This window comes from Triturus cristatus, chromosome 1_2 (assembly GCF_964204655.1).
Source record: "Triturus cristatus chromosome 1_2, aTriCri1.1, whole genome shotgun sequence".
In the NCBI taxonomy this organism is placed as follows: domain Eukaryota; kingdom Metazoa; phylum Chordata; class Amphibia; order Caudata; family Salamandridae; genus Triturus; species Triturus cristatus.
Genome location: NC_140580.1, coordinates 637960060 through 637980098, shown reverse-complemented (window position 1 = coordinate 637980098; position 20039 = coordinate 637960060).

Genomic DNA, 20039 nt, shown 5'->3' with positions numbered 1-20039 from the left:
TCTGGCTAGGAGATATCTGCATGTGTTAGTGAGTGTCTTATAATAAATCCATATTTGTACAAATACACTGTGTGGATCTTTTTCACATAATCTATATTAATATGATTATGATCTGGTAAAACAGGCTGCTTTACACTCCTTGTGGACTAAGCCGGAAGGCTGCTCTCTACAGCTACCACTTAGAGAGCTTTCTAAGGTTGTATAAGACCACTAAAAATACCATAAGGGCTGTCTGGATTGGTGCAGGGTGCCCACTTACATAAGTGTACACCATATACCAAGCCAGCTTCTCACAGGCACTAAATCACAGCGCGTCCATCCGTTGGAGGACTCTGCAGAATTACCCAGAGTTTTTATGTAACTCTGCAGAAATCCGCAGTGTCAAATTCCGCGAGTTCCGCCCACCACAATTTATGGTACTCAGAGCTACAGCACAATATGGAGTCTTTGTCTCTGTGCAGACTAACTTGATAGAAACAAGAATAACAAGCATTGCCTTGGGGCACAATGATCGTAGGCCACAGCTGCACTGGTGCATGCTCCCTGCCTCCGTTCTCTTAATACCACAGTGTTCCTTGAATGCCTGCATCACAACTCTCAGTTTTGACTTCTGTTTCACTATAGGGATAAGACGAACCGAAGAGCCCAAATTTCAACCGGTTCTGGAGTTGATCCTAGATTGTGGCAGTTGGGGTTGACCGCAGCAGGAGTTTAGGAAAACAGCAGCTGGGAATAGAACTAAGACAGGACACAGCACAAGATGACTATGGGCCAGATTCACAAAGGTAAACTTAGATCAAACGTCGATCTGAGTGCGGAATTTCCAGAAGTCGTAAACTTAGACGTTTGGTCTAAGTTTAGACCACACGTCTAGGTTTACCTTTGTGAATCGGGCCCTATGTTCTTATCAAACTTAATTCTCAGTCTCACTTTACAACACTCTAGGACACTACACTACCTGAAAGACAAGTACTGTTGTCCTGCCTATCAGTTCCCATAAATCAGGTGATTTAAGGGCTTTTATTCAGTGCACCATGGGAAACATTACCACTGTCACTGGTGTTCTAGAAATCTCTAGAAGAGTTAAACATCACAATAAGACGTTCTGTGATCTAATCTTCAACAAAATAATGTTTTACATTTGTACACTTGTATGTAACATTCCAATGAATTAGAGATTTTTGTTGTTTCTCTGGTAATTACAGAGGTCCAGCAGAATGCATGTAAAAAATGTATGCCATAGCACTTGAACAGCAATGCTAGTAGAAACAACCTACCTAAATCACACGCTTAACTGTGTCTGCTGCAACATGAACTCGTATTATCCACTCATTGTAAACAGTTCACCCGCAAAGCAAACTGTGATGGTGACCTGCACCACTGCAAAAATCTCTACCTCTAATTTCTGGTAACATGTGGCATGAAAGCAGTCTTTTCTAAAGTTTCTGGTGATGTTTTGTATCATCTTTCAGTCTTTGGCTTAAGTCTTGGGAGACAGCCTTCATCAATAGTTTACCCAAGCAGCTGTAGGGAACAAGGAGCCCGCTGGGGTACTGACGCGCTACATTTGCTAAACTGCGTTATTTTGAGCACTGCAGGACAGAAGCGCATTGCGCCAGCGAAACATACTTTTTAAAAATAATTATCCCTATTGTGTATTTAGGTTTAATATTGTTTATTTTTCCCTGGATTTTACTTCGCGCCGCGAGCGCATACGCTGCCCCCCACTTGCACTGTAAAATTCCGCTTTGGCGAGTTACTCACCGCTTCTAGAGCGGGTCCCGGGTCACTTAGGACGCCATCATTGGTGAGGATCTAGGGAGGAAGCGCCGTTTGTCGGCGCCATCTTTGTTGTAGCGCTCTAGCGCTCTGACGCTTGGAAGGAGAGCCTTCATAAGCTGAGGACTCAGGTAGGTGCAACCTGGAACAAGGAGCCCGCTGGGGTACTGACGCGCTACATTTGCTAAACTGCGTTATTTTGAGCACTGCAGGACAGAAGCGCAATGCGCCAGCGAAACATACTTTTTAAAAATAATTATCCCTATTGTGTATTTAGGTTTAATATTGTTTATTTTTCCCTGGATTTTACTTCGCGCCGCGAGCGCATACGCTGCCCCCCACTTGCACTGTAAAATTCCGCTTTGGCGAGTTACTCACCGCTTCTAGAGCGGGTCCCGGGTCACTTAGGACGCCATCATTGGTGAGGATCTAGGGAGGAAGCGCCGTTTGTCGGCGCCATCTTTGTTGTAGCGCTCTAGCGCTCTGACGCTTGGAAGGAGAGCCTTCATAAGCTGAGGACTCAGGTAGGTGCAACCTGGAACAAGGAGCCCGCTGGGGTACTGACGCGCTACATTTGCTAAACTGCGTTATTTTGAGCACTGCAGGACAGAAGCGCATTGCGCCAGCGAAACATACTTTTTAAAAATAATTATCCCTATTGTGTATTTAGGTTTAATATTGTTTATTTTTCCCTGGATTTTACTTCGCGCCGCGAGCGCATACGCTGCCCCCCACTTGCACTGTAAAATTCCGCTTTGGCGAGTTACTCACCGCTTCTAGAGCGGGTCCCGGGTCACTTAGGACGCCATCATTGGTGAGGATCTAGGGAGGAAGCGCCGTTTGTCGGCGCCATCTTTGTTGTAGCGCTCTAGCGCTCTGACGCTTGGAAGGAGAGCCTTCATAACCGGGCCATGAGGACGCGCAGCGGTAACGCGCAGCGGGAGCGCCTGATGAGCGCCGGAGGAGCGCCAGAGGAAAGCCCGTTTGCGCCCGTTCGCGCACGATCGAGCCTCGGGCCTGGATGCTCTGGGCAGATAAGAGTATATTCTCGTACCGAGCTGCTAGTGTATAAGGGAACGACCTCCCCCCGATGTTTACATTCGTTAGACTTGACGAAAGGCCACCATGCATGTAATCGGTGTCCTTTCTTCACGTCAGAACAGGTACCCGACGAAAACCTACCGTCGGGAAACCTGAGGATGGCTTTACTTAACTGCCGATCCCTGCCTGGACACAAGGAGGAAATCTCACTCCTAATTGCTTCCAGTGACCTTGATGTCCTGTTTCTGGTGGAGACCTGGCTGGGAGAACACTCTGCCCCAGATCTGGTCGAGGCACTACCCCTAGGATACAGAGTACAGCATAAAGACCGACCAGGAAGAATAGGGGGAGGGATCGCAATCATTTACAGGGAGAATATAAGTTGCCGTCTACAGAATACGAATATTCAGGGATGTGAGAGCACTCATTTTACTCTCCATCCCTCAGATGAGAGCTCACTAACAGGGCTTCTGATTTATCGACCTCCAGGCCCTCTTGGCTCATTTCAGGAAAGCCTGCTGGAGGCAGTGATAGGAGGGGTCTGTACGGCCACGAATTTCCTGCTATTGGGAGATTTTAACATCCATTTTAACAAGCCAGAGGATAGATCAGCGAAAGATCTGGAAAATGACCTAGAGAGTTATGACCTCTATTTGAGGGTGCGGAGCCCCACGCACAAGTCAGGTAACACCCTTGACCCCATTTTCACTAACGTTGAGACCATAAAGGTCTCGGAGCCTTATCGTGTCCCTTGGTCGGATCACTCGGTGATTCCTTTCCACTGGAAAATACCCATAATGAATACTTTTACCTCCTCAGATAAAGTGTTAATAAGACCGTGGTCCAAACTCGATGTGGACAACTGGAAGGGACTATTAGAAGGCAGCAAGCCTCTGGATAACTCCAATGTGGAGGTGGCTGCTAATAACTTTAATCAATGGATTACCCAATCCTTGGACAAACTTATTCCTAAAAAACCCTCAACTATTAGGAAGGGAGAATTGAAACACCCATGGTTCACCTCAGAATTAAGGCTGCTAAAGCAAGAATGTAAAAGGGCAGAACGTCATTGGAGGAAGGATTTTAGTGCCGACAGGAAGTTCAGTTATAAAATCCTACTGAAGAAATATAAAAATGCTCTTATCGCTACTAAAACGGCCTTCTTTGCAAATAAGATTGAATCCGCCGCCAATGCACCCAGGGAAATGTTTAAGATCGTGAAGCTCCTTAATAAAATCCCGGATCCTCCTGTAATAGCAGGTGAGCTGAATACAAGATGCGAGGACATGGCAAACTACTTCCAGACTAAAATAGATAAGATTCTGGAGACGATTCCGGTAGTGGACTCTACGGTATGCCACCCGGTCCCTCCTTGGGAGGAAATAAGTGAATGTCCAACACTCTCTGAGTTTGCCCCCCTTATGGAAGAGCTTCTTCCCTCTCTGATGGGGAGCATAAAAAGTGGATCGCCACGAGATCCAGCTCCTATGAAAATTCTCAATCAGGCATTTCCTGCCATTAGTGAACCGGTAACCAAGATGGTTAACGCCTCTCTGGATTTGGCTACGGTTCCCAAGGTATGGAAAGTGGCCATGGTCAGATCTCTAATTAAAAAACCGAACCTCGACCCTGAAGACCTAGCGAATTATCGCCCGGTATCCTTGTTACCTGGGATGGGGAAGTTAATTGAGAAACTGACAAACATCCAATTGGCGGCATTTCTGGAGAAGCACAATCTCCTCCATCCATCCCAGACAGGATTCAGAAGGGGACAAGGCACTGAAACAGCATTGTTGAAGGTGGTGAAGAGGCCAGAAGGATTTTGGACGCAGGTGGCAGCGCTGCCATTATCCTTCTGGACCTCAGCGCCGCCTTCGACACAGTTAACCACCATCTGCTGCTGACTCGACTCCGGAATCTTGGGATAACCGGAAAAGCCTGGAGGTGGCTTAGATCCTTTCTGGAGGATAGATACTTCCAGGTATTTGAGGGCAATAGCTGTTCCCGCCTGTTACCGTTACAGTGTGGGGTACCACAGGGTTCTTCCCTTAGCCCCACACTGTTCAACGTATACATGGCCCCGCTGGCAGAACTGGTTGCCCCGTTTGGCATCCAGCTAATAAGTTATGCTGATGACACCCAGCTGGTGTTTTCTCTGCAACAAATAGAGTCCCCGCCGAACAATCTGGCAAATTGTCTGGAGACGGTGGTAAATTGGATGAATCTGTCTCAACTGAGACTCAATGGAGGAAAAACGGAGCTGATGCTCTTAGGCAGACAGGATATTCCCGACCATCTCGCCTGGCCTACCAGTATGGGTGCTATACCATCTCCTAAGACAGAAATAAAGAGCCTAGGCTTTTGGCTTGATAATGGTTTATCTTTTGAGAGTCAAGCCAGAAAGACATCTGCAGTCTGTCATGGGATACTGAAATCCCTCCGTAAAATCTTGCCCCAACTTCCAGAAACAGCAAGGAAGACCGTAGTCCAGGCGCTGGTCTTGTTGCGAATCGATTACGGGAATTCTATATATCTAGGGGCCCCAACTTCCACTTTTAAAACCTTGCAAGTGGCCCAAAACTATGCTGCTAGGATCTTAACGGGCACCAATAGATATATGTCGGCAAAGCCAGCCTTGAGATCGCTTCATTGGCTCCCGGTGAAGGAGCGGGTGCGATTTAAATCGCTCTGCATCACACATAAGATCCTACATAGAGAAGGTCCTTCCATATTGGAAAACATGATACATCCTTATAGGCCCCAACGTAAGCTTAGATCGAGCGAACTTAATCTGGCAATTATCCCGAGGATAAAACGAGCCCGCTCAGGCGGCCGACTCTTCTCTCTGCAAGCAGCAAAAGAGTGGAATTCCCTCCCGGATTATTTAAGACTGGAACATACCTTCCTTAAGTTTAGGAAGCAACTTAAAACGTTTCTATTCCCCAGCATTTAATGCAGCATAACAAAGTGATGTGAATCAACCCTAGGCCCTCTCCGTACCAAAAGCGCTGGGATGCTTACGGGTAGCCATGCGCTATACAAGTGATTTTACAATTACAATTACAATTACTTGTTTCTCTTGCTTGGTCATGGGTTACTCCTAACCTTCTCTCTAGGCATTTGTTAGTTTCAGAAGTTTGGAAAAAATTTTAGGGAGATAGAACATTTAAGGGCTTATTTATGATCCCTTGCATCACTTTTACGCCGACGGTGTTATGTTGCACCATATTTACAAAGTGACGCATCTAGGCAGATGAGCCACTTTGTAAACCCCTGCGCCACATTATACTTGCTCCAGGTATAATGTATGCAGATGGGCGTTCCCCCGCAAAAAGCCTCGTAGAAGTGGCACATTGAAATCTATAAGATTTTAGTGCGCCACTTCTAGGACGCCATCGCATCAAATTCTTACGCCTGCCTCGTTACAGGCATAAGGGTAACGCAGTGCTATAATCATAGTCCTCCCGCCTGCATTGCTGGAGTTGCATCATGCTTCTGACACAACTCCAGCACTGCGTCAGTTTTACGCCGACAGGTACTGCAGTCTGTCATTCCTTGCAACATGATGCATCATACAGTAGATATGACGCATCCATCATGTTGCTAGGAGGCTCACTGAGAAGTGCTGCATCGCTGTTTTTATGCAGCAATGCGTCACTTCTCATAAATAAGGCCCTTACTCGCTTCCCTCCTTGTGAGTGCACTGACTAATACCTGAATGGACTCGCGCATGAGCCTCCAAGAAACCCAAAAGTTTTCTAAATCAGAAGCAGATTAAGATGTCATTATGAGCATTCACATAGTCCAGAAATCAGACCAGAAGTGGACCACAAGGGGACAGAAAGCAAAGAAACCGCCAGACGTTTCAGCACTGGCAAGGTATGGAACTTTAAGTTAAATCATCTTTCTGAGCACACTTGCTTGCAGGGGCCGCCATTTCAAGATAAATTATTCAAATAGCCAGCTTGCAAGGCAATAGGGAAATGTAGTTCAGAATTTACCTAAAGAGTAAAAAAAACTTCTTACATTACATAACTTGTATTCATGTTACAGTAGCTGCTCCCACTGTATCCACATGACATAGCAACCATCAAAAAAGGTGTTTTATCTGCCTTTTCATTTTGCAGTTTTTGACTGATAACAGATGTTATTGGTAGAGGCCTGGTTAGTAAGCCTCAGCCAGCGCCTTATGCTAAACTGACGTGCCTTTTTACCTCTCAGTAGCAAAACTGTTATTGTAGGACTGGCTTGGGTGGCAAAAGTGGCCTCAATTCACAATGTAGAGTACTCAAATATTGACAACTAGCCACTTCTAAGGAAAAAGTACTTGTGCAGGCCGCCTACCAGTTGCAGCTGCATCTGACGAGCCTTTATAAGGGCGAAACGAGTCCTGGTTGGCATGTGCTCCAGTTCAGGGAGGACCTGGCCTGGCAGTTCCGCTAGAGCAGAGGCAAGACTGATTTGCATATGGTTGGGTCCAAACTGAGGTGGCATGGTGTGTAAAATAATGATGGACTGGGTGTGACCAGAGTAATTATGAGTGACTGAGATTAATTCAACCATTCCATTCATCACTTTTTTGTATACTTCAGTGCTATGTTCTAAGTGGGACCTGTATGCCCAAAGATGGGTCCGGTGCACACTGTGCCAATGGAACCAACCTATATGCACCTGATGAGCCTAATATGGTTGAAGCAGGTCTTGGGTCAGGGCCGTCTTAGCATTACAGGCTCTTGGGCAAAGCAGTGCACTGAGCCCTTACTACACAACCATTCAAAGGAATAAAAATGTTTAATGGAAAATTAGTGTTAATTTCTGGTCCGCTTGGGGCCCCTACGCTCATGGGGCCCCCAAGCAATTGCTGAGCGCACCCATGTGTTAAGACGACGCTGTCTTGGGTTGCGTGTGCTCCAATCAGGGAAGACCTGGCCTGCAAGTTTGGGATGGACTGTTCCCACAGGAGCGGGGTCAAGAATTTGCATATGGCTGGGCCCAAGCTGAGGTGACATGGTGTACAAAACAAGGATGGGTGGGGATGCAGCCGAGTAATTACAAGTGGCTGAGGTTAATTCAAGCATTCCATCCATCACTTTTTGTATATTTCAGAGCATCACCATAATATTTGGGAATAAGGATGTAACACGAGTCTGACAGAGCAATGCCATGCCCTATTCTCAATGATCTGAATCTGTACATTCTCTCCCACCAGGGCCAGATTGGCCGTAGCGGGCACCGGGCATTTCCCCGGTCGGCCGCCAGAGCGTGGTCCGGTTTTGTGCCCGTGGGGGGCCGTTTTTGTTACAGGGCCACTTTTGCAGCATAGCTACAATTTCGGCCTCTGTAACAAATTTGGCCGAGCAGGCCCTGGCAAACAGCTCAGCTGCACCCCAAATCCCCTGGGAGGGCCGGCCGAGCACTTTGCCAGGGCCGGTTTTGGTTCCAGTCCGGCCCTGTCTTCCACCCTACCCCAAAGTCTTCCTTCAGCCAGCGGCACTGACTTCAGGAGTGCAGGGGGTGCTGCAGCATCCCTACATAACCGGGAAAGCTTTCAAACAGGAAGCCATCAGAGTATTTTAAATTCCAGCAGATTTCGCTGTGTTTTCAAAGACAGAATACTAACTATCTGGCATTGTCTTCTGACAAACTGCAGCTCATTGTTTGAACAAGGTCTTCTTTTTAGTATCTTTTGTTTTTCTGCTAGATGAGGGCTTCTTTAAATGTACTAAAAGTGTGACTGGCATACTGAAGTGCTTGAGAGGAGAAGACATCTACAGCAAGACAAACATTTTTAATGCATTTATAAATAAAACTCTTATTTGATTGTGCTGACTCTGTTATGAGCACAAGGTTAAAATCGCTGTGATTTATTATTTCTGTTGTGATTATTTCCTGTTTTTATTTAGAATTAACACACTTTCAACCCATACACACTTGCAACTCAAATGTAACAACTGCTTGACTTTACAAGCAAGTCCAATGAATTATTAATATACAATGTCATTTACCTTTAACCATACGTTTTCACTCATTTAGAGTGGTATACAAAAGTGTGTAGGGACATGATATGCAGACATTGACATGGATTTGCATGGATTTTCATTTTACCACTAAAACCATCGGAAAGATGCGCTCGCTGTGGCATGGTACAACGGCATGCAAAATGCATCCTGCGTCACCACTTGCAAATCATTTGTGAAAGGAAAGGACTCGAAATATGGTGCACTGCTGACAGAGAGCAATTTGACTACCTGTGCAGGGGGCATGAAATGTCCTAAGCCAACAAAATCTGCTTGTTTGGAGAATCCCTCTCTCACAATATATTTCATGCTTAAACTTGGCCCAGTATTCAGAGAATCATAAATCCATCATACAAAATTGAAGGTTATTACCTTATTGCAGAGGAGCACACATCCATCTTACAAAATTGAAGGTTATTTATTACCTTATTGCAAGGGTCTACTGGCAGTATTCGTCTGGCTACTACATTTTTGCACACATTATTTCTGCTGTGACAGTGTTTCAGAATGAGGCATCTTATAGTGACCCCCCCACCCCTCCTCAATTTGGCACAGCTTCGCTGCCTCAAACAATAGAGTATGGCATGATTTGAGAGAGAAGGAAAGACAACTGCTTTGCCTCTACTAATATTCCTTAGCCTCTTCTCTAAAACATAATCAACTAATTTACAGAGTGTGCCAAAATGTTGAGTAGGTTTGGTGATGAGGTGTACTAACACCCAAACAGGCAAAGTCCACCTACCTGGAACCAGGACCAGACCTTCGGGTTCATTTTATATATCATCACTGACCAATTGCGAATACAGGCTGAGGTCAACCTTTTCACCTGGCGGTGGGAACCTCATATTACATGGTCCATTCATGTTGAAAAACCACGGTCACCCGAATTTGTCTTTAAGGCAGACAATTATTATAAGACCTGAAACGGATTGAGGACTCACTCCTCCTCCTTCACTACTGAGTTCTCGTAGAATGGTTGTTTCTAGTGAGGTAGTCGCGCCAAGAGATACCCGCAAGGGTCATGTTCGCGCTTTATAAAACTTTTCAAATAAATAAACATTTTGACGTAGTATGCACTTTCTAGGAGAGGCATTACAGCATCACACCACATGTAGCCATATATCTGTGAAAATGCACTACAAGGTGCACCATCCTCTCCCAGACTCCACTGTGAAATGGTTTTATCCTCTTTGGCAAATTGACTGATTGACACCGATGGCCAGCACCCACACTCTGAGAATTGTTCCAGCACCAGTCCCCTCAACCTGCTCTGTGGTCTGTGATGCACCTGTTCAGATGGAATGACTGGACTGCAACACTTTCCTGCACTCTGAGTTACTCTGCAGACTATCTATGGGAGCTTTGCCCCTGTCTATTGAGCACACAAAGGACATATGATGGAGAGAGCAGTTTAATACGGTTGTTAGCTGAGCCAAAAAGACCCCTTTCTTCACTCAATGCCTTAACCACATATCTGGTCTGAACACTGTGCAGCACAAGCCTTAACTGTTCTTTCACAAAGGGTCTACGACCCACCTCTACCTTCTGTGTTTCGACCGTGGATTTACATAATTTGTTTCTGTTTGTAATACGTTCCTAAATATTTGATTAAAAATCAAAAATACGTTTTTTACCAGTTATCCTTTACAGATGTTTACCTTTTTTATATAGACTTATAATGCTGGTCAGTGATATCAGATGTAAAAAGCAAGTCCTGGGCACACGTAATAGATAAACAGTTATTACAATAGGGAAAATTATAAAGAGGTCGACACCGGTAGTTCCATGAAAGCTGTTTTATGTACGAAGTATTCGTGAAAAGAACAACGCCAGCCGACACGTGTTTCGTCAACAGGTCACTGCCCGTGACACTTCAGGGCTGAAATAGGCGTACAATTGAACATCGAGAACCGGTGAAAAATCCGACCCGGTTAGCGGGTAGTATCGGGAGCCAGAGGTATGGCTGTCGAAAAAATGCAAGAGTAACACGGGCGAGTTTCACGAGCACAGGCTGGATCCTGCATTTTCAGGCCCAGCGTTTTCACGGACGCACTCGCCCGTGTTACTCTTGCATTTTTTCGACAGCCATACCTCCAGCTTCCGATACTACCCGCTAACCGGGTCGGATTTCTCACCGATTCTCGATGTTCAATTGTACGCCTATTTCGGCCCTGAAGAGTCACGGGCAGTGACCTGTTGACAAAACACGTGTCGGCTGGCGTTGTTCTTTTCACGAATACTTCGTACATAAAACAGCTTTCATGGAACTACCGGTGTCGACCTCCTTATAATTTTCACTATTGTAATAACTGTTTATCTATTAGGTGTGCCCAGGACTTGCTTTTTGGTTCCAGTGTTTTGGGTCCTTTGGCTCATAACTCAGTCAGAGGTTTATGGTTTTTCCTCTGCCCTGGTTGCACCGTGAAGCACTAGTTCTTCATTTTCTTTACACACTATATCGGTTACCTGCCTGAGCGCCATTGTCCTGCTATCTCTTAAACCTCTTGCAGAACCTTTAGTGATATCAGATGTGTAGGAAGAGATAGTGCTCAATACTAATTGCTCTCTTTGCACTGAATAAAATTACAAATAGAAATACAATTGTATGCCTTGCTAAGCTCCAGTGTGTGTAGGAGAAATAAAACCTCTCGCCCATCGGCATTACAGTTTGCAACATTTTCAAAAAAACAGGTCTGATATTTCCTTTTTCAGTATCTACAAATCTGCCGGTTTTAATCTAAATATATTTTCAAGTTTCCTGCTCATTTGATGAGCAATTTGGTTTAATTAGGTGGTTAAAGGGTCTGGTTGAATTTATCAAACAGTGAACATATTCTTCTCAATTCAAAATGAACGCTTCTTTTTGTAATTTCAGGTCAGCTCATATGCCAAATCTTTATTATATACACATTTAATGTTATGTTCCTGATTGATTATTTCCAAATTAGTCTTGAGAGTTTAGAGACAGATAGTTGCAGTAATCTGCAAAGACTTAAGAGGGGTCCTTAGAAACATATGGTGGGATTTTGGCTCCGCCCACAGGAAATTGTCAAAATTCTCAAGAGGAAGCACAATAAGTGCATTGAAGATATTCCAATGAGTCTACTGTAATATTGTTGTTTATTAACTTAAACACTGATTTGACCTAGTCTGGCGCCTAAACACAGTCCTTCGGGAGGGAGGGGGATGCATAGATCGTCCTGAGTGAGTGAGCAGATGGATTCTAACCAGCTTCAGAAAGAACCGGGCATAAGGGTTCCTCGCTCAAGATTTCAGAAAAATATGAGACTAATTATTTATTTTACAGCAGACTTTTTCAAACATATTGACTAAAAGACAACATGATTTACAGACAGTTTTCAAGAGAAATTGATACATATTTGAATAATCCAGGGTCTGGCTCAGCTCCCTGAAACATAAGAACTCAGCAGCAGCCCATCATGTTTGCACTTTTTTTTAATAAGCTGTTTTCCACAGTCAGACATCTTTTAGGAGTGGATGAGCCTTGAAAACCCACCTGTCTACTGGAAGTTGGGAGTAGTATGGTGAGCTTGAGCTTCCCTGGCATCCAAGCAGCCAGGATATGTTTCATGGATGTTCAAAATAGTTCCAAATTACTAAAGTTCCTTTCCAAACGTCATTCCTATATTACATTTAATGAGGGAGTATTCTATTAGGTATCCCACTCCATTGTCCTGCACATGTCTATGATTTGTAATGACTGAGTAATGATGCTTTATGTGTTGCAGCTCTGCTGTTGATCCTTTGTCATCACAGGAATCATGAGGCTTTGCACAATTAAGATATTATTTTACCTGTTTGGAGACAAGACAGAAATCCCAGAAGCCTGGTAACTATAGCAAGCGTTGCTTTGGATCCACCCTGGAGAGAAACCAGCCGGAGCAAATGGAAAGCTGCAGAACCAAACAAGATGATCCCTGGAATGGGGACTCACTGTTGTAAACAATGCTTCCATTAATCTGTTACATTGCACCTACCTCTAGGAGTCAAGGGCAAACTAAAACTCTTCACATATCGCACATTGGTCAAAACCTCCCGCAAATTAGTTCAGGAGTAAACACAGCTCAATAATGCCACAGTTACAAGCCGGTGAACTACTACATATATATATATTTTGTTTAATGATTTTCATATTATATTATATTATGGAGAATAGTGCTCTTTATAGGTGGAGGTGCCTTGCTCATAAGTACGGACGTCATCTTGGAAGAGTCGATACCCTTTTTTATTCATTTTATGTTTTTTTGTTGGCACAATTATTTTAATTAATTTACCAGTAGACCATGCAGCAGGGGAGCCTGTCTGCATGATTAGGGGATGCTTGACCCCAGTTAACATTTGTTTTAACTCACCAGCTTTACTGGCAGTCTGACTTGCGCGAATCGTTCTCTAGCCCCGCCCCCGTCACCCCCCCTACATGGAGGGTTATTTAAATGAGCTGGCAGCCCCAAACGCAAGCCTGTCTGCACCCGTCCATGCCCGTTCAGCGCCCAGGGCCTGAACCCCTGCCAATTTTCTTCACACCTATTTACCAGAAAGGTCTATACTAGAGAAGAGCTTAATGCACTATGCGGTAAAAGTAAGCCTCATTGCTGTCCTAATTTTGATTTATCTACAGAGACTGTTTCTCAAAAACCTTGTTGTAACATCTGCATGTTTCAATTGACTAATTCAAAATCGGTAAATAAACAGTTCAAAATACTGCAATACCCATAGGGAGCTGAAACCAAAAAGAGTCGCTGTGCGCTCATTAACACAAGAGCCTTAGTAAAACATAAACTAGAAGTTGTAGATTTATTAGACTCCAACAACCTGGATATCTTATTTGTAACAGAAACTTGGAGGGGATACGACGTCAGGCCCAGATTTTGTAGCAGTCACATCTCCAGGTTATATGTGCTATAGGTTAGATGGAATAGTTTAGATGGAGAAATCAAAATAGGCGGAGGTCTGGCCATCTATTATTCCATTCACAACAAAGTGAGCTTTAAACCGGTCATGTTATCGCATTGCGAAGCCCTCTCTTTTCGTATAGAAGTAACCTAAGCCCTGACTTTCAACAGGCTACTACTAAATCGTCCCCCGGCCCCCAGACAGGTTTTCTTTCAATATTTGAGTGTTATCCTAGAATCATGTGCTAGCTCCACTGATTATACTCTTCGGGGGATTTTAATTTCTATTTTGAGAATACTATGGATAAAGACACTGAAACCCTACTCGCGATGACAACTAATTGTGGATTGAGGCAGATAGTGTTGAGACAAACACATTCTGCAGGCATTTTCACTAATAAACCTTTTTTAACCAATGTAAATATATTACCTGTGACCTGGTCAAACCATTCAGTAATAACATTTGACATCAACTTACCATATCCTCTGCAACAAGATAGGATAGTCCTGAAAAACTTTACTTTCTGAACATGGCATTACATCGTGCCCAATAAACGACAGCAAACCTTGAAAGACACACTACCATCTTTAGCTAATGGTATTGATATCATGGTTGATAATTATAACTCCCGGTTAGTGTCTGCCATCAACCTGCTTGCTCCCCCTAAGGGATCCCGCAGCTAGAGATCACAACCCACGATCCCTTGGCTTACAGATTCTCTAAGAACCCAAAAACTAAAATGTAGAAGGCAAGAGCGAATCTGTAGAAGAAATTATTGCGACATTGAGAAAAAAAAGTATAAACTAGAATTGCTCAACTACAAACTACTGATAAGGAAATAAAAGGCCTCCTACTTTACCCAAAAAATAGAAGCAGCTAAAAACTCTACAAAATAACTTTTTCAAACAGTTACTTCATTAGATAGATGACCAGCCATTATAGCCAAGAATTCTACAACAGCTTGGCTACTTTCTTTCAAAATAAAGTAAAAGAAGTATATGACAAATTCTCTTTCAGCAAGCTTCCGTCTGAAAGTGCCTCATCTTCCTCCCTCCAGGAAAATGGTAACTCCCTTTCAAAATGTATTGAGCCTACTCAAGAGCAAGTGATCACACTCATAAAATCTTCACAACCTGAATCCCCACTTGACCCTTGTCCTCCCACCATAGTAAAGATGGTGCCAGAACAAATTGCCGATAACCTTACTGAAATGTGTCAGTTCATATTTAAGACAGGCAATTTCCCGATCAATGGAAAATTACTTCCATATTGCCTCTTATAAAAAAGCATAATTGGATTCTACAGACACAAATAGCTACAGACCTACATCAAGATTACCTTTCCCAACAAAAATGGCCAAAAAATTAGGGGTGGGCGGAATTTGCTCAGTCGCGCTATGCAAAGCTACGCGAAACAGTAAAAAATCTCCACGAGCACACAAAAGTTCAGCAAACATGCGGAACTGCTTTCTCCGCCCGTTCGCGATGCTTTTTTCTTGTTCGCGAACGCTGTTTGCATGACCGGGGAGAAATATCTCGCGAACACGCATATTGAAAGCGCAAACAAGCCAAAAATTCCATGAAGCCGCGGATCGCAGAATTTTGGGTAATTCCGCGTTCTCCGCGGAACTCAAAATCACCCAAATTCCGCAAATTCCGCGAGCGGAAAAGAATTTACTGCCCAGGCCTACAAAAAAGAATGAATCAGCAATTAGCTGTTTTCATACATGATAATAATCTTCTGGACTCAACCCAATATGGTTTTAGAAGCGGGCATAGCACTGAAACAGCCTTAATTAAGGCAATAGAAGAGGGCAGAAAAAGACTAGCTCTAGGGGGTAGGGCAGCTCTTATACTACTCGACCTGTCAGCAGCATTTGACACAGTCAACCATGAGCTGCTGATAGGTCGACAAGCTGATATAGGTTTTAGAGTAGAGCCTCTTGCTCTCTTAAAATCCTTCCTGACTAACCGGAAACAATATGTTTCTCTAAAAATTAGTATTTCTGATTTATTTTCATTACCATACGGCGTGCCAAATTAGTGATTTTGATCAGACAGTTTGGGTTTTCACTAACCTCCTTTATAGACGACACACAAATTGTTGTCTCTATAACGGACAGTGATTTCAATTTAGATACAAGTTTCAGAGAATGTATGCTAGCAGTAAACACATGGATGGCAACCAACTGGCTTAAATTGAACCTGAATAAAACAGAGATCATAGTTTTGGGGAAACTACCCTCCTTCTGTTCCCATTCATGGTGGCCATCAGAGCTAGAGACCCCCCCATTCCAGTCAAATCAACCCATAATCTGGGAGTGATCATTTATGAAAGGCTCACCTATAAACAACAGGTAAATACGCTCTCCTCCTCAGTCTTCTACACCATCAAAACCCTTTAAAAAATTCTGTCTTTTCTGCCTCACTCCTTACAAAAACTAGTAGTCACTATGATGGTGCTTTCAAAACTTAATTACTGTAATAGCCTCTATTCTAACTAACAACAAAAATATATGAACAAACTCCAGACCTTGCAAAATACGGCTGCCTAACTGCTATTGGGCATTCCCAAATTCAAATCTCTTGGAGATGGTCTCAAAAAGCTCCACTGGTTGCCAATAAGACAGAGAGTGGTTTTTAAGTCAGTCTGTATTGTGTTTAAAGCTATGCATTGTATGGGTGACCTGACCACGTGAATAATTAATTCAAGTGGTACAAGCCATGAAGATCCCTCAGGTCCTCAATAGCATATAATGTCCTGATCCCCAAATTCAAGCACATGTTGTGGGGTGGAAGAAATTTCATCCTCAGTGCATCAAATTCCAGAAATAACCTGCCTATACATTTAAAAACATTGGAAAATCTTTTGGTCTTTAGGAAAGGCTTAATGAATCACAATTTTACTGAAGTTTTAGAAAAACATACTTAAAGATGGCGCCGATTTATGTGATTCATTCCCCGAAGCCCAGTCTAGTTTTCCATGTTTATCCCTTTTACTTGTGTATTTAAACCACTTACAAGATGGCTCTTGTTATCATGAGCAAGGTTTCCTGGAGCAGCCGAAATACCTTGACACAGTAATTTCCGGCAAATATATAAGCATATGAGAAACTCACCACGGAGTGCAGTTTTGTGTCTTTGTGTCTTCATGGATGATTGAGACCGATATTTGTGTGAATATATATATATATATATATATATATAAATCAAAAGATTGCCCTGATGCAAGGACGCCCACGCAGATGAGTGCTTTCACCAAAGCTTTTATTTTCGAAACTGGCATTTAAAATCCATCAGCAATAATCCCTTACGCGTTTCAGAGCTAGGGGGCTCCTTCGTCAGAGGGTGACGCTGTGGAAACTGACGAACTCGCTGGGGCGCCATTAAATGCATGCACAAATACTGCCCACGTGGGCCTCACACATGAGTCATATTTCAGGCATGCTGGAACCCGTAGTTCAATACCTGCGAGAAGTTTTCCCCAAGTGGGTTCAGTTTCAATCCAGTGTCAATAATAAAACAAATGTACTGCCCGAGTGGGCTGGAGTGAAAATGCCAGTTCCCTTTCACTCTGCTCAGCTGCACCTGAAGGTCCGATTTTTCAAACCGATTGGCCCCATATTGCAGTCCATGGTGGGGCATCCTTCTCGGCCAGGCTGCCGAGTACAATAAATCAAAAGATTGCCCTGATGCAAGGACGCCCACGCAGATGAGTGCTTTCACCAAAGCTTTTATTTTCGAAACTGGCATTTAAAATCCATCAGCAATAATCCCTTACGCGTTTCAGAGCTAGGGGGCTCCTTCGTCAGAGGGTGACGCTGTGGAAACTGACGAACTCGCTGGGGCGCCATTAAATGCATGCACAAATACTGCCCACGTGGGCCTCACACATGAGTCATATTTCAGGCATGCTGGAACCCGTAGTTCAATACCTGCGAGAAGTTTTCCCCAAGTGGGTTCAGTTTCAATCCAGTGTCAATAATAAAACAAATGTACTGCCCGAGTGGGCTGGAGTGAAAATGCCAGTTCCCTTTCACTCTGCTCAGCTGCACCTGAAGGTCCGATTTTTCAAACCGATTGGCCCCATATTGCAGTCCATGGTGGGGCATCCTTCTCGGCCAGGCTGCCGAGTACAATAAATCAAAAGATTGCCCTGATGCAAGGACGCCCACGCAGATGAGTGCTTTCACCAAAGCTTTTATTTTCGAAACTGGCATTTAAAATCCATCAGCAATAATCCCTTACGCGTTTCAGAGCTAGGGGGCTCCTTCGTCAGAGGGTGACGCTGTGGAAACTGACGAACTCGCTGGGGCGCCATTAAATGCATGCACAAATACTGCCCACGTGGGCCTCACACATGAGTCATATTTCAGGCATGCTGGAACCCGTAGTTCAATACCTGCGAGAAGTTTTCCCCAAGTGGGTTCAGTTTCAATCCAGTGTCAATAATAAAACAACTACTGTCTGATATGTCCATGTAGCCTGAGATATATCGGGAGCACAATAAATCCGGTGAAAATGAGAATCTTAGAACACCAAAGGGCAATAACTAGTGTAGACACCAACTATCCGGTTGCACGACATTTTGAACTAGCAGTCCATCTGTGAGAGACATAGGAAGTAGTAACCTACTCTGTATATTTGTGCATGCAATTTTGGACGGTAATAGATGTGGCCATAATTCTCAACACATGACGTAGATGGGAACCACTATAGAATGCCCATACAGGGCAATATGTTGATACGAGATGATCATATGTATATATTACACATTAAGGTGCCAATTCCGATCCGGTAAAAACCGGGTACGAACCGTCGGACGGAGCCTTTTCTCCGTCCGACTCGTACCCGGTGCGAAATCCATCCGAAAATGCAAGTACGATTCATACGGAAACACCATTTCCGTACGATTCGAACAAAACACCGACCGAACAGAAACTAAACACAATTCCGATCCTGAAAGGAGCCGACGTGACGTCGGTACGCATCCAGCCTACGTTTCACGAACCAGGAAGTACGATTCGAACCGACGTCATCCCGCACGGAAAATATTTACCGGCTGCCAAAAACTGCCGGGAAATCAGGACGACACACGCAAGGAGCAGCTGGACGCGACGAACAGACATGGACCCGAACCTACGTGCCATCCCTGCCCTCCTAGCAGTCCACCTGGCGTACAGGAACCGACGCAGACGCCGCAGAAGGTCAGCACAACAACCAGGGGCAAAGGGGGGGGCAGGGGCAGGACACACAACACCAACACATGGTACCAAATCACACATGGCCTGGACATACCTGACCATCAGGGCCTGGTCACTTCCAGGGGGTGGGGGCAAGGCCAGCAACGCAAGCGTCCGCCACAACGGAAGTGGATGGTCACGCGAACCGGTACGTACCCTACCCAGGCCGCAAGAGCGTGGGTACGGAACGTACCACGCGTCCCCCTACGTCACTCCAACAATAGCGGTACGGCCCGTACCCACGTCAGAAAGGCCTTGGTACAGCTCGTACCAGCATTGCTGGGGTCATGTAGGGGTACGCGTGGTACGACCCGTAGCCACGCCCCCAAGGCCTGTGTACGGTGCGGACCCCACGGCCCGCAACAATGGTGGGACGCACCGTACCCACACACCAAAGGCATGGGTACGGCCCGTACCCAGGCACGCAGAGCGTGGGCAGGGGTATGTACGGACCGTACCCCCACCCGTGGAAGTACGGCCCGTACCCCCACCCGTGCATGTACGCCCCGAACCCCCACTCGTGTATGTACGCCCCGAACCCCCACCCGTGTATGTACGCCCCGAACCGCCACCCGTGTATGTACGCACCAAACCCCCACCCGTGTATGTACGCACCAAACCACCACACCAGCCGTGTATGTACGCACCAAACCCCCACCCCAGCCGTGTATGTACGCACCGAACCACCACCCGTGTATGTACGCACCGAACCACCACCCGTGTATGTACGCCCCGAACCCCCACCCGTGTATGTACGCCCCGAACCGCCACCCGTGTATGTACGCACCCAAGCGCCACCCGTGTATGTACGCCCCGAACCCCCACCCCACCCTGGTATGTACGCCCCGAACCCCCAGCCGTGTATGTACGCACCAAACCCCCACCCGTGTATGTACGCACCAAACCCCCACCCGTGTATGTACGCACCAAACCACCACCCCAGCCGTGTATGTACGCACCGAACCACCAGCCGTGTATGTACGCACCAAACCCCCACCCGTGTATGTACGCACCTAACACCCACCCCAGCCGTGTATGTACGCACC